The sequence below is a fragment of the Carcharodon carcharias genome, chromosome 9 (assembly GCF_017639515.1).
Source record: "Carcharodon carcharias isolate sCarCar2 chromosome 9, sCarCar2.pri, whole genome shotgun sequence".
Classification (NCBI taxonomy): Eukaryota; Metazoa; Chordata; class Chondrichthyes; order Lamniformes; family Lamnidae; genus Carcharodon; species Carcharodon carcharias.
The window spans coordinates 111,975,869-111,991,171 of NC_054475.1; positions in this window are offsets into that span (position 1 = coordinate 111,975,869).

Here is a 15,303-nt window from a genome sequence, read left to right on the forward strand (position 1 = left end):
GATGATATGCAGTGAGGACACTCCATAGATCCTCCCATGGCCTCTGTGAATGTATGACTGCTGTCTGGCTGAGGGCATTTCACTTGCGCTCTGTGGTCAGGGCCATATCATGGAGACGCAGCTGTGAAACTTTAAATGCACCTGATCGTTTGTCAGCCTTCTGCACTGACCCCTTCAAGAACACAGCAGTCACAGATGCTGAAGAGATGGGGGCCAGCCCCACCTCAAAGGTGCTTAGAGCACACAGACAGAATGATGGAGCTCTGCAGCACCTGCCCATGACATCCTGGCAGCAATGAGTGAGTGTGAAGTCGGACAATCACTTTGGTTTGAAAGTTACACGCTGCACAGGGAAGGGGCCCTGGACTGAGACACCTGCTTTTATCTTGTGTAGGAACCAAGGTTTCACATTTGAATGGCACAAACACTGCTCATCATAACAAGGAGCCATAGGTGAGGAGACATTCTTGGGAGTTTATTTACAATAGTGAACATTATGTTCAAATGGTTAACACCCATGCCCAGGCTATGCAGCTACATATTCTTAACATTACTAACCCTGCCACTACGGCTTGGTGTTCCCCCGACATCCACAGTGGAGGTGGAGGCAGCCTGCTGAATGCTAAGTCCTATCAGTGATGACCTTGGCAGTGTCCTCAGGAGGGCTGAGACCTGAAGGGCCCCAGCCTTCTCTTGGGGTCCTGCTGTGTGACAGTGGCACCCTCCCTTGGCCTTCCACAGTCCACACTGGAGTTGCTGGGGTCACAGGAAGAGGGGATTTGATGTGCCGGGCACTCCTGGAGTCACCTGGGTGGATGGCGCTGAGGTGTGTGTGCGAGCGCTGTGACGGGCCTTTGGTTCATCAGATTCTTCTTCTGAGGTGTCTTCAGGTCTAGAGTCGAGGATCTGGCTCATGGACCCCCTCGGCTGCTTCCTAGATGTTCCTGCGAAAGCAAGGAGAGATAATTAGTGGATGGCAGGGGACTGCGGATCAGGGGAACTGACTCACAGCATGGTTGCCTGATGGATGTTGCACTGCTGGATCCTGGTTGGAATGGTCCAGATCCTCACCAGCTAGCTGAATGGCTCTGTTTTCAAAGTTTGTGAGGGCCTTGATGTCAAGCATTCCTCCAGCAGTCTGCAACCTCTCCCTTTTATGTGCCAGTTTGTCCAGCATGAAGACAGATGGAGAGATGGAGCAGGACACCTGCCAGTCCAGATGAGAAGGATGCTTGGTATGTGTGGGTGGTGAGTGGTGCCGTGGATGGAATGAAGGCACAATCCGCAGTGCAAATGAAGGTGAGTATGAGAGAATGAATGGTGATGCCCCTTGAACTGGCAGTGAGTGAGATCCCTGTGGATGTGTGATGGGTTCGTGAGTGTGTGAGTTGAGAGTGATGAGAAGAATGACTTACCCTGGTTGAACAGAAGAAATCATTCATCCTCTTTCGGCACTGGGTGGCTGTCCTCTTTTGCAGGGCATTGGCAGTGACCACTGCTGCCAGCACCTCCCACGCTGGATTGGCGACCATGCTTGCTGGTCTTCACCCAGAGTGGGGGTAGAGGACTTCACGACGGGCCTCTACTGAATCCAGTTGGTGCCCAAGGGAGGCGTCACTAAATTTGGGGGCAGCATGTTTCCTCCCTTTAGCAGCCATGACTTTCAGCAGCTTTTGATCTCTCAGAAAATGCTAGTTCTGTGCAGGGGCTCCCTTTAAATATGGTGCCAAGATTATTGAAGGCCTGAGGTGAAGGAAGTGGGTGAATCCAGCAATCCAGTGTGTTCCCCGTGAATGCATTATTAATGAGTCGGGATACGCTGGGAAGGGGATGATATGGTGTGAAAGCAGATAAGACTGCTTTTTTCATGCCAGCTACCACATTTAGTGCAAGTCTGGGACAATTCCACCCTCCCTCTCGCAAAAAAGTGAGCAGGAAGGCATGGAGAAATTGCAGTGAGGAGGGGAATTTACTAGTGGAAGAGAAGAGATTGTTGAGGGCAGTGAGAGAGATAGTGGTTTGGGAGAGATGGTGGTTGGGGAAGTAGATCATGGTCAAGAGGAAAATAATTGTCCGGGTATAGAACATGGAGGGGAGAGGGTGGTGTTCATGGTTGGAACATGGTCTGGGGTAGATCAGGGTGGGGAGGGTGATTGTGGACTGGAGGTATCTGATCGCAGAGGTGGGGAGATGGTGGTCGGGAGGAAATCCAATTGTGAGAGAAGAGGTTGGATGGTGGGGAGTGGGTGTCTAATTGTGAGGGGTGGGAACCAAGATCATGAGGGTGGAGTTTAAAGGACAGCTTGTTGGACCTGAAGGAAACACAACATGGTCCTCCTGAACCACAAGCAGCATTGTAAAGGCACTTAGCTCATGGATCTAGCTCTTCTTGCGTCCTTTTATCCATTGGGTTTTGCTAGCTCTAGAAAACACAGCCAGTATAAAATAGAATCACCGTTAAAATGATGGCACACGCCCTCCTTAAAACATTTCAATGATCAATCCATCTTCTGCATGTGGATTGGTCATGCATCCCTCTTCCCAGCTCTGTTAAACAATGAATTGGGCAGATTCGAGACAATCTGGGTTCCTGTTTCAGATTGTTAAGAATTTAACCCTCCATCTGACCAAAGCCCACCTGTTTTAGATGGTTAACATTATCCCACTTGGATTTCCAATTGCAAACACGCAATCACATTGCCTTTACACAAAACTGTCAGAGTGAATGCCTTATTGTAACAGTAAGGTTAGACATCATACTTCTACAGAATATACAGCACAACAAATTACAGCACTCAAATTACAATGAGATCATTTTGCACTCCTCACATTTATTATAACTGTCTATAACTAACTGCTATATGGATTTTCGGTTGGTAGACTGATGCTTAAAATGTGAATCATACAATTTTTGTGTGCAGGAAAAAATATCATATGAATACCAAACGAAAGACAATTGTTATCCAAATGACTGAATGACTGTCCTAAATGACTGAAGAAGTATAAAGTACAATTATGTAATTTTGGTCAGAAAATCAATATTGAAAAGTAACAAGTGAGCAGTCCACTCAACATTTTATTGTTTCCTATTTAAATTTTACTAATGAAGTCAATGATAAGTGGAACCTGTTACTATATCACCCATTGTTTCTTGGTTTATCAGCCCAGATTTCTTAACTCATAATGGACTATGGAGATGTAATTGCTCTTTTTTGAAAAAAAAGATTATTTCATATTCATTTACAGCAAGACAAGAATAATAGAACCGCATTCTTCAATGTTTCTTGCTCAGGCCACTGCCATTGTGATTATAGATACCAGTATTCAAAATGTTTTGCAGGGTGTCGCAGTAGCCCAGCAATCTGGCATCCAATATAATACTAGAATTTCTGAATGCTGCCCCGGAGGAGTGCTGGGGGTTCTGTGGAGCACTATTACCAATCCACCAGTTCCCTTGCTGTTGCTCGTCAACCAGCCAGCCCGCACTGCTGCCGCTCATGCTGAGATAGTAAAGTCTGAAGACGGGTTTCTTGGGCATGAGCTGCTTAATGTCATGCTGCAAGCCATGTGCACTCTCCTCCATTGAAAGTCAGTAGCCTTCCATCAGCCATGCTGCAGCCACTGGGGTACATCCAGGAAAAGGCACATTGAAGGTGGGCTCTAAGGTTGATGTTTGTACATTTGTATGCAGTATGACATGATTTGATTTATAAATTTGGTTTGGAATGTTTACTTTGTGTTGGCTTTTATTTTTGCATTGTAGCCAAGTGTGCCCTATGGTCAGGAACAGAAGGAAGGTACGTGTGGGATTGTTGATGAACTGGGGTTGTGTTTATTGTTATTGCAGCTGGATGAGTGCCTTTCACAGAGAGCTCAGCCAGAAAGGGGCTGTGTTGGTTGCCTCTTCCCTTCATCGTCCACCTCCTCTTCCTCAACCTCTTCCTACCCCACATCATCAACTGGTTGCTGAACAACTGGTAGCAAGGGCTGTGCCTTCATGATAGTAACATTGTGCAGTATGCAGCAGCCAATCAAATCTTGACACTTGCTCTGCCAGGTACTGCAGGGCTGCTCCAGAATGGTTAAGGGAACAGAAGCATTGTTTCAGCACGTCAGTGGTGCACCCTATGATATATTGTGTGCAGTATGGCTTTCATTTTATGCGTGTTGCACACCAGAATCATGAATCATGACATCAATGGATAACCCTTGCATTTCAGTAGCCCACCATGGCAGCTCATGGTGGATCAAATGCTGGTGGCTCAGCGGACTGCAGCAGAATGAAGGCAATATGACTGTTGCAAGGATAACGGGCATTGATCTGCATGATACTTGGCCTGGTCACATGCCAACTGGTTGCAGCATATCTCAGTGTTGGCACGGGGAGCCCACAAAATGCTGTGCATGCAGGCTTTGGAACCCTGAACCTTGGGGATGCCTGCAATCTTTGTGATGCCACATGATCCTTTTGGCTGCCGCTCCCTCAGAGGAGACATTGATATTCAACTCACTTGGAATAGGAAGTCTCAGTGATTTCCTTATGCAACAGCAGAGGGTAAACTGGGAGATGCTGCAAATATCACCTGCTCCAGCCTAGAAGGAGCCAGATGCATAAAAAGTTCATGGCCAGTATCACCTTCACAACCATTGGCAATGCAGTCCTTGATCTGAGGCTGAAGTTATGTGGCTGCAACAAGTGGCAACTTTCAGTGAAAATATTCTTAGTGAATTGCAGACACTTTCACCAAAATGGTGTCCAGCACCTTTCACACCAGAAGAGCATACGCACTTAAGATGTCATTTTGGAAGTCTACAGCCACACGTAGAACTCAAAATGTAGGTGCTATGCATTCCAATTTTTGTGGCTTTTGTGTTTTATGTTCTCTCTGTTAAAAATAATAACTTGCATTTATATAGCACTTTCAACATAAATCTTCCCAAGCTGTTGCACAGGAGCATTATCAAAAGAATTTGACACCAAGTCACATGAGGAGATATTAGGACAAATGATCAAAAGCTTGTCAAAGGGTTTTGAGGAGAATATTAAGGTACACGTTAAATGACTTTGCCAACAAAATACTTCGTCGTTGATAATTGTTGGAATTGTATCAAATCGACAGATGAAGTCAGCTGCAATTCAGGTCCATCTCCCAGCATTGGTTCAGTTGTTCTCATCACCAAAGGTAGTTCTCCCACTCCTTTACAAACAGAAACTTTTACATGCAGTGTATGTGATATGATAGGCTTCCGCCTGTCTACATTTTTGGGCTACACTGAGGGCAGAATTTTCTGGATGGTGGGGGGGATGGAGCGGGAGCAAGTGCGTGCGGGCGTTGACCCGATCAATGCTCACGATCAGGTCCATGCCGCCATTTTACGCTGGCGGATCAATTAAGGCCCACCCAGCATACTTCATGACTCCCGTGCATAGCGGGAGCTGGCAGACGGTGGCGGGCACATTCAGCCCGCCGGGTCCAATGGTGACCCGGCGGCCTGTATAAAGGACGACCTGGCAGCTTTGGAGAGGCTGCTCACAATGGCTGGGCAAAAGGCTCTGCAGAGGGGCAATGGAGGTTATGCAAGTCCATCGGGTAGACCATCGGGACAGGCCAGGCCAGAGGGTAGTCCATTGGGGCAGGCCAGGCCGGAGGGTAGTCCATCGGGGCAGGCCAAGCTGGAGGGTAGTCCATTGGGGCAGGCCAGGCCGGCGAGTAGTCCATTGGGGCAGACCAGGCCAGGCCGGAGGGTAGGGCAGGTGATGACATGCTGGGGGAGGAACTTCAAGGTGGCGTGGCAAGGAACCATCTGCTGCCCTCTGCGCTCCACGTGCTTGCGCCTCCTTGCCATGGAAGGATATTCCATGTGGTGCCTAATGTGATATAGACAGTATGTGGCCAAGGGGGGGTGTGGGTGAGGGTGGGGGTGGTGTTGGTGGGGGTCAGGCTTAGCATCTTTGTCTGAGTGTTCGGCGGCAGCAGCATGGTGAGGAGGCTCTGCAGCCCTGATATGGCCCACGCTGGTTGGGATGGGCCATGCGCGAAGAGAGTCCATGTGCAATTTGCACAAATCAATGCTCTTCTCTCACTTTCAGGAGAAGAATGCTCAAAACATGGCAGAGTGTGTGAATTGTGGCAGTGGCCAGGTGCAGTTAGCCATTCTCAGCCGGTTTGAGCAGGAGGCCCTGGATTTGGAGAGGCGCCACGCGCCCAGGTCCACTGGTGTCGGTGAGGCTGGGGTGCCACGGGCAGGTATGTTTGCCCAGCAGTGAAGTCAGCATTGTCCTCCGAACAGCAGTGCTGAACGGTAAGTGATTTAATTTTGCAACATAGCTTAACCATTGCTTATGGAAGGATAATTGCATAATGATCTGGGGGACAGGGATGCACTTTGTCATTGTCTCCACGTTAACTGATCCAATGCCTTTGTTCTTCCTTTCAGCATCAGCGGAGCAGGGCCAGGAGGAGGAGCAGCAGAAGCCCCCTTTCATGACTGAGAGTCCTGAAGTCCCAACTGCTTCACACCATTTCTGCCAGGCAGGCACCAGCGCAGATATCAGCACCTCAGTGGGAATTAGAACTTCAGCTTGTTCCCCGGGGCACAGCGGTGAGGGCACTTCACAGTCACTGGAGGAGCTGGCAGAGACAGAGTGCCCATGGCGCCAGCACTTGGAAGACTGTAGGGGACCAGGCACATGCTCATTCGGTGCCTGATGACACATAAGAACATAAGAACTAGGAGCAGGAGTAGGCAATTCAGCCCCTCAAGCCTGCCCTGCCATTCAATATGATCATGGCTGATCTCACTTTGGCCTCAACTCCAATTTCCTGCCCTCCCCCATAACTTTTCAACCCATTACTAATTAAAAATCTGTCTATCTCCTTCTTAAATTTATTCAGCCTCCCGGCATCCACTGCACTCTGAGGTAGTGAATTCCACAGATTTACGACCCTTTGTGAAAAGCAATTCCTCCTCTTATCTGATTTAAATTTACTACCCCTTAGCCTAAAACCATGGCCTCTCATTCTAGAATGAACCACAAGAGGAAACATCTGCTCCACGTCTACTTTGTCTATCCCCTTTAGCATTTTATATACCTCAATTAGATCTCCTCATCCTTCTAAACTCTAGCAAGTATAGGCCTAAACTGCCCAGCCTCTCCTCATAAGACAAGCCCCACATCTTTGGAATCAATCTAGTGACTGTCCTCTGAACCGCCTCCAATACAATTACGTCCTTCCTCAAGGGGACCAAAATTGTGCATAGAGCTCCAGGTGCGGTCTCACCAATGCCTTGTAATGTTGCAACAACACTTCCCTATTTTTATACTCCATTCCTTTCACAATAAATGCCAAAATTCCATTTGCCTTCCTTATTACCTGCTGTACCTGCATACTAGCTTTCAGCGATTCATGCACGGAGACACCCAGATCCCTCTGCACTGAAGCATTCTGAAGTTTCTCTCCATTTAAGTAATAAGTTGCCTTTTTATTCTTCTCACCAAAATGGATAACCTCACACTTATCCACATTAAACTCCATCTCCAAATTTTGGCCCATTCCCTAACCTATCCATATCCATTTGTAAATTTCTTATTTCTTCATTGCAACTTACTTTCCCAACTATTTTGGTGTAATCTGCAAGTTTAGCTATAATGCCATTTATCCCTGAATCCAAGTCATTAATATAGATTGTAAATAGCTGGGGCCCAAGGACCGAACCCTGTGACACCACACTAGTTACAACTTGCCATCCAGAAAAAGAGCCATTTATCCCGACTCTCTGCTTTCTGTTGGTTAGTCAATCCTCTATCAAGCTAATATATTACTCATAACTTCGTGTGATCTTATCTTGTGTATTAATCTTTTATCAAACCTTATCAAAAGCCTTCTGGAAGTACAGATATACTACATCTATAGGATCCCCATTATCCACTTTGCTTGCCATTTCTTCAAAGTGACCTTTAGAGCCACTAGCATGGGGTGTCCACTCACAAAGTTAGTGGAGATCTCAGGCCCAATCATCTGACAGATATAGTTGACTGTCTCTCTTGAGAGATGGACCCTCCTTTGGCACTGCACCTCAGACATATTGCGGTAGCTGCTTTGCCGCTTGTATACCCTGGCAGCAGGATAGTAGCATCTTCTGCAACCCTTTCCACCATGGTCTACCTCTTGTGCCTGTGCCTGTCCTCCCAAAGGTGGCTTCCCTGGAGGCTGAATATGCACTCCTGGCCTCCTCCCCTTTCTAGTACTCCCCTCCTCCTCAGAGGAGGTGCCTCCACTGGATAGTTCAGCTCCCATTCCCAGGCTATGGGAAGGCTTCCTGAAATTTGCAGGCCCAAAAAAGATTCCTCACTGCAGAGTGTTGACCTGAAAGTTAAGAGTTCAGACCCCAGTGAGCCCTCTTATCCTGCCATGGATGAGGTTTATACAAATGTGTCCTACCTGCCTGCCCGTTGCACCCATGCGCCGACCCAAAGATTGCACGGGTGCCGCAAAATCGGTGTTGATTGGTGAGATAAGGGCCTTAAGTGACCCGTTAATTAATGGCAGGCATGCAGTGGATATCATTGCGTGCCTGCCCAGTGAAATATTGCAATGGCACGTGCTGACATCGGAATGCTCGCCCGATGTCATCGCATGTCATTTTACGCATGGACGTGCGGGTCCGCTCCCGCACACCAAATGGAAAATTCTGCCCCTTAACTCATAAAGGTTCCTTATTCATCACATGCTTTTCACCCTTTGAACAGGCTGAATTATATGCTTTAAACTAATCTTATCATAGTTTCCATTCAAGCATATTTGCATAAACACAAACATTAGGGCTGAATCTTCGGCTCGGTGAGGGGGAGCGAGGCCCACTAGCCGAGGCGTAAAATGATGCAGGGTGATGTGGGGCATGCATCATCGTGCATTATTTAGATTTTCAGTTTGGTGGGCACACAACCAAGTCGGCTGCGCGCTCGCCGAACTTTCAAAGGCCTGTTAAGGCCAACAATGAACTAATTAAGCCTATTGAGAAAGCTGCCCGTCCAACCTTAAGGTTGGCGGGCAGGCGAAGAGCCCAGGCGGCCTTCACATTTTTCAGGGAACCTCATCCACGGGTGGGATAAGGTTTCATGAAAGACTTAGAAATTAAATACACTTTTTCTTTAAAGTTAATTGACATGTCGCAGCTCAGGTGATACCGTCACATGACGGGACGTCTTAATTTCTTTTGCATTAAAAGTTTTGCCACTTAAACTAATCTCCCTGAGGCTGTTCTGTGCCTCAGGGTGATTTCTGTGCTCTTTCGCGCGGATGCATGAAGGATCGCAGGCCCCGACTCAGGGAACCCCTCCTCACCCACACAGGGAACACTCAGCGCTTCCGGGTGTGTGTCACGCTGGGCGGGCCCAAGTAAAATGGCGACGCGAGCCTGGTCGGGAGTGCCGATCGGGTCCTTGCCCACCCACGCCTGCCCCCGCACAAAACCCCCAACAGGGGGAAAATTCTACCCTAAATCTTCCAGGAACAAGTACAATTGGCCAGTATTTTAGAATGGAAAGCTTTTTCTCCCCTTGCATTAAAAAAATCCTTGATCTATTTAAATATGGTAATCTGCAGCAGTTTTTGCTGAAAATGGGTTTCTCACATATCTAGTTTATCGTCCTTGAATAGCCCAATTTTAAATAACTGAAAATGACTTTAAAAACCATACAAAACCATTAACTAGTGTTACGACTGGGTGAGGAGGAGTGAGCTGGCTCCCCTTTTATTCAGCCTGCTCAGTTGGTGGCAACAAAGATTTTTTAAAAAAATTTATTTCCCCTGTAGATATATTTTTGATCCAAACAGATTTGCTTCTTACTAAGGAGCCAATCAAACCAGGTTTTCTCGAGTCAAAGAAAAAGTAGTTTATTAATTACTAAAGCCCAAGAAAAATAATAAAAGATGCGACGACATGCACACACACACTCATACACATATCAGAAGTAAGAAAGTTAGAGTCCCAAAAATAAAAGTTAAAAGAATATACAAGTAAGTCCCTTGATTGCCCATAGATTGTGGAACATGGCGGCCATTTGAAGTTAGGTGGTTTCCGGTAGGAGTCTGGATTTGGTTTAGTTCAAGCCTGCCCTCTTTTGAAGGCACCCTGGCGTCAGAAAGAGAGAAGAGAGAGAGAGAGATCTTTTCCGTTCATTTCCAGTGGGGCGTCAGATGACTGACATGTTTCTTTTATTCCTGCTTGTCCCCTTTCTTTGCTTGTCAGAGCCAGTTTTAAACTTATTTCTATATATTCCGAGAAGGGAATTCAATTAGCATGTCTTGCATCCACTATTGTAGTAATCCCAGTGTTCGATCTTTCATCTCCAAAACATTTTGACACTTTTTGAGATGTAAATCACCAGGAGGTGGGGTTATTTCTTCCTCCACAGGGGGTTTTGAGTGTCTGCTGCAGCATAACTGGCTGGGTAGCAGCCCCCATTGTCTTCACGGGATTACAGTGGATTGAAAGTCCAGCATTTTGCATTTTTAATGCATTCCTTTCAAGAGTCTCTGGTTGAAATAGACCTTGACACCTCTCAGGTGTGAAATTCTATGCAACATCTCAGTGCAGGTCTGCAGTGCAATCCATATAGGAACTTTCCAGAAAAATTGTCAATTCAATACCAGATATCAGGTGACAGCTGGAATCCATCGTTGGTCAGTGTCTTTACTTGTTTTTTTTTAGAAAAACATACTTTATTTATAAAATATTTGAAAGAACATTACAAAACATTTCTAAATGGCTATCACAAAAAGTGCAATCATATTCAACTTTTCCACATGGATCACAAGGTGCTTCAATACAATCAATGACATTTCAATATGGTCATTACAGACAGACGGTGCAATGGTATTGGAGTTGTTGACATACGTCATGTTGCACTCTGAGGTGCTTCAATAAAATTACTATACATTTAGTCTTCACTGCATATAAAAAGGTCTTTTTAAACAGTTCAATGTACCTGTGGTTAGCTGGTGAAGTTGTAGGTAGCTCTCACTCGGTCACAGTTTTGTCATTATGACAGTAATTACATTGGTGTACTTCACAGTTTCTTCACAACTTAAAAAGGTATTTAAAATATTTTAAAAGCTGCCTCTGTACTTGTGCCTAGAAGCTTAATTTTAAGAGATAGCATAAACCCAACATACTGATCAAGTCAATTTGGGGGTGCAGCCATTTTTATGGACAAGGCTTACTAGCACGTTTTTTAAATCAGTGCGGTTGAATGTGAAAACACAAGTTGCACTGGATGCAACATTCTTGAAATGTCTTAATCTTTTGCACTAGTTTAGCAGAATTCAGGCAAATTGTGCTGAATAAACCAGTGCAACTGAGCGGAAACTCCAGACCGTAATATTTCCAGGTGAGTGCATGTATTATTTTCCCTTCAGAGGATAAATGAAAACAGGATGGAAGTAATAGCCATGACTACTATTTTAAACATCTTAAGAGTCCTGGTCTCAGTGCAGTTTAAATCAAAGTAGATAACATAGAAAATTTGTAAAATTACAGACCCCTCTGTTTTTTTAAAATAGAATATTGATGCACGGAGCTGGCATATGTACAGCAGTCTATCAACATATGATATCAAAAATACTGAGCTGTGGAAACCTTTAGGGTTTAAGTAGAACTGTTATAACATAACCTTATGCAACTTTTAACTTCAACAGAGCATCACAAAAGAGAGTTAGAACTCTTTTGCCATCATGTATGAATTCAGCACCTAGGGATGCCAAGTCTCCCAAGGACTATATGATACAAGGGAGTAGAGACATTTATAAAAAGAAGGGGTTACATGTAAAGCATTGTAAAAAGAATTCAGAATGATTGCTGAATATAGTGTCATTGTGCATTGAAACCTATTCTGAAACAGTCACTTTACTCCTCTGGAGACTCGGCCTTAAACCCAGCACTGGAATGATCGTTGAAATCCATCCATTTGATGGCAGTTGAAGGTTACAAGTAGAATTTACTAAACAGCAGTACAGATATATGTAGAAGACTGCTTTTATTTGTATTATATCTTTTTTTACACTTAATCAGTTGTTTAACATCTTATTGCACATTTTATGTTATATAATTTATTCAAAAGAATTACAGCTTAATCATAATATAACAGAGTACTCCTTGTCACCCATTTTGAGCAATATTGCATCTCAATCATTTTGTTCAGCATGCATTGTTGATCATGGAGCAGATACAGTGCAGCTTTTATTTGCCATTTTGCTTTATAACATTTTGCGGATATACTTTTTTTTACCCTGTACTATAGCTCCTTGTTATAGAACAAGGAGTCTCACCTCATTAGCCAAGCCCCTGGCCTTAAGTAAAAGACAAGCAAAAATTGATAGAAACTTTGGCATTTTAAGTACAGTCACTTCAATTCAGATACAGTAAGAAATAAAACTGTGCAGAAACAGAGGAATGCACTAATCCACCTTACCTGGTTAGTTAATACATCTTCAGGAACATTCCCTTTTGCTTTAATAGTTAATTTTTTCTGCAGGTATTGAGTAAGAGTGGAGCAGGATTAAAGGCGTAGTGACAGCATAGGTCCCAGACCAGAAGCAGCACAGGCAGAACTTGAAAGCGTGACATCAGAATGAAGTCTGGACCAGTGTAGAAATGAAGAAGTGGCAGAATTCAGATCAGCCTAGAGGGTAAGTATTAAGGTAAGGATCTAAGAATTAAGAAAAGCAAGTAGAATAATTAAATTGGGTTTAAAATCTTAAGTTTGACTTTAAAGTCTTAAGTTTTATTCCTGATTAATTTAATTAGTAGTCCAATAAATAGAGTATGGCAAAGCACCTTAGTGGCATTAGATGAAAATCCTGCTCCACATGGGGACCCCAGGATGCTTGTCGTGCCCTGGACAACTACAGGTGCAGAGAGTGTCATAAGCTAGAAGAGCTTGAGCTCCCTGCTTCAGAGCTGAGCTCCAAGTTTCAGAGCTTGAATGGCAGCCGTAGTCACTATGGTACATCCATGTAATTGAAAGTTTCATGGATAGCACATTCCTGGATATGGTCACCTTGCAACTTTAGAAAGTGCAGGTAGAGGGGAAATGAGTGTCTGCCAGTCAAGGAGGGCGAGATAGATATGCAGTGGTCTCCTGAGTGCATCTCACTCTGAATACTGCTGATAGTGATGGTTCCACTGGGGTGTGCAGCCAGAGACAAGTCTGCCGCATCATGGTAAACTCAGTTGTACTGGGGGGCAGGATGAGGATTGGGAAAACATTAGTGATGGGAATCCCATAGTTAGGGAAACAGACCACATTTTTGGAGCCACTAACATGAATTCAGGATGCTATGTTGCCTCCATGGTGCCAAGGTCAAGAATGCTAAAGAGTGATTGTAGAGCACTCTGAGGGGGGAAGGTGAACAACCAGAGATCATGGACTATTTTAATACCAGCAGCATAGATAGAAAGAGCGATGAGAGCCTACAGGTAAATTTTAGTGAGCTAGGAAGCAGAACAGTAAGCAGGACCTCAAAAGGCAATAGTTTTAGATACTCCTAGTGCCACACACTAGTGAATATGGAAATTGAAGGTTAGAACAGATTAATGCATGGTTGGAGAAATGGTACAGGAGGGAGGGCTTTAGATTCTTGGGACATTGAGACTGGTTCTGGGAGAAGTGAGACATACATAGGCCAGATGGGTTGCACCTGAACAAAGCCAGGCCCAATATCATCATGGGACATTTTGCTGGGGACATTGGGGAGGATTTAAACTAAGTTGTCAGAGAGACAGGGTCCAGGATATAGTATTAGACAAAAGAATGAAGATGCGCAAATCATTGGGAGAGACAGTCTCATACCTACAACATTTATAATATTGTCATGTTTTGGTACTGACTCACTGACTCTTTTAATTTAGAGTAAAATGGAGGAATGAAAGTGGTCATATGATCTGCTCTGAATCCTGCCTGACAACAAACTAAGATGTCTTAGTAATTACAGGTCAAAGGTGAGCCCCAGGTTAACTTACTGAGAAGAAAGTGCAAGACATTCACACTGGTAGACAATGACAAGAGCACTCATGCTGACTCTGGGTAAACTGTTAGACCCAGATTTTTGCTCCCAAAACAGGTGTGCAGAGTCAGGAAATTCTTCCTCATGAAAATGTGTCCTGAAATGTGTTATCTTCACTCAGGGGGTAGATGTGTGCTGGAGTCAGGCCTGCTGCCCCTGGAAACAGTTCGGAGACAGCCAGAGGGTCTGCTTAGTGCCAAGGTGGGCTGGTCAAAAGGCCCGCCTCGATTCTCTGGGACTTGGGCCACTTATCTTGGTGAACTTGAGCCCTCTAACCTTCACTCCCACATCTCCTCACCCCCACCATCCCCCCACACCCCATGCCCTACCCAAACCAAATCAAGACAACGCATGTCCAGCACCCAGCCTTTATACCTTCCACGCCATACGTCCCCCTCCACCTACCCCCAATGACCCCTCATACCCTCCATGCAAACCGATGCCCCTTCCTCTCATCTTCATGGTCCCTAATAAACCAAATGCCAACTTAATGCCAAATTCTGACCCCCCCCCTCCTCACTCATCCTTATGGTCCCTTATAGCTCCTATGCCAATTTAGTGTCATCTCATTTGAACTATTGACCCTTCACTTATCCCCATGGACCCTTAAAGCTCCAATGCTAACTTAGTGCCAGCTGATGCCAACTCATGACGCCACTCATCCCACTGGCCCCTTATATCCCATATGTCAACTTATTGGAAACTTGTATTAACTTATGTCAACCCATGCCCCTCCACCCATCAGCCTTTGCCCTTACATCCTCCATGCCAACTCACCCAGTATCCTCTATGGGCACCTCAGGACCAATGCTGAGATGAAAGAACATTTTAAGTATCACTATATAATAAAAACAATCATTTATAAACACCCGTTTAATACATTTAAATTGCCTCAAGTATTTAATCCCCTATGTTAAAAAAAAACATTTGTTTTCATAATCCCACATCCAAGATGGCAAATCCTTTAATAGTCTCTTGGAATTTCATCAAACTGTGAATTTACAGACCCCCATTGTGATAATGAAAGTTTGTAGAAGCAGTCAAGGCAATGGAGTATTGGTATTGTAATCTAGAAGCTCAGAGTAATGCTCTGGGGACCAGGGTTCGAATCCCACCACATTCAATAGAAAATCTGGAATTAAAAGTGAAACCCTTGTTATAAAAACCCATCTGGTTCACTGATGCCCTTTAGGTCTGGAGACATGTGACAGCAATGTGGCTGACTCTTACATGC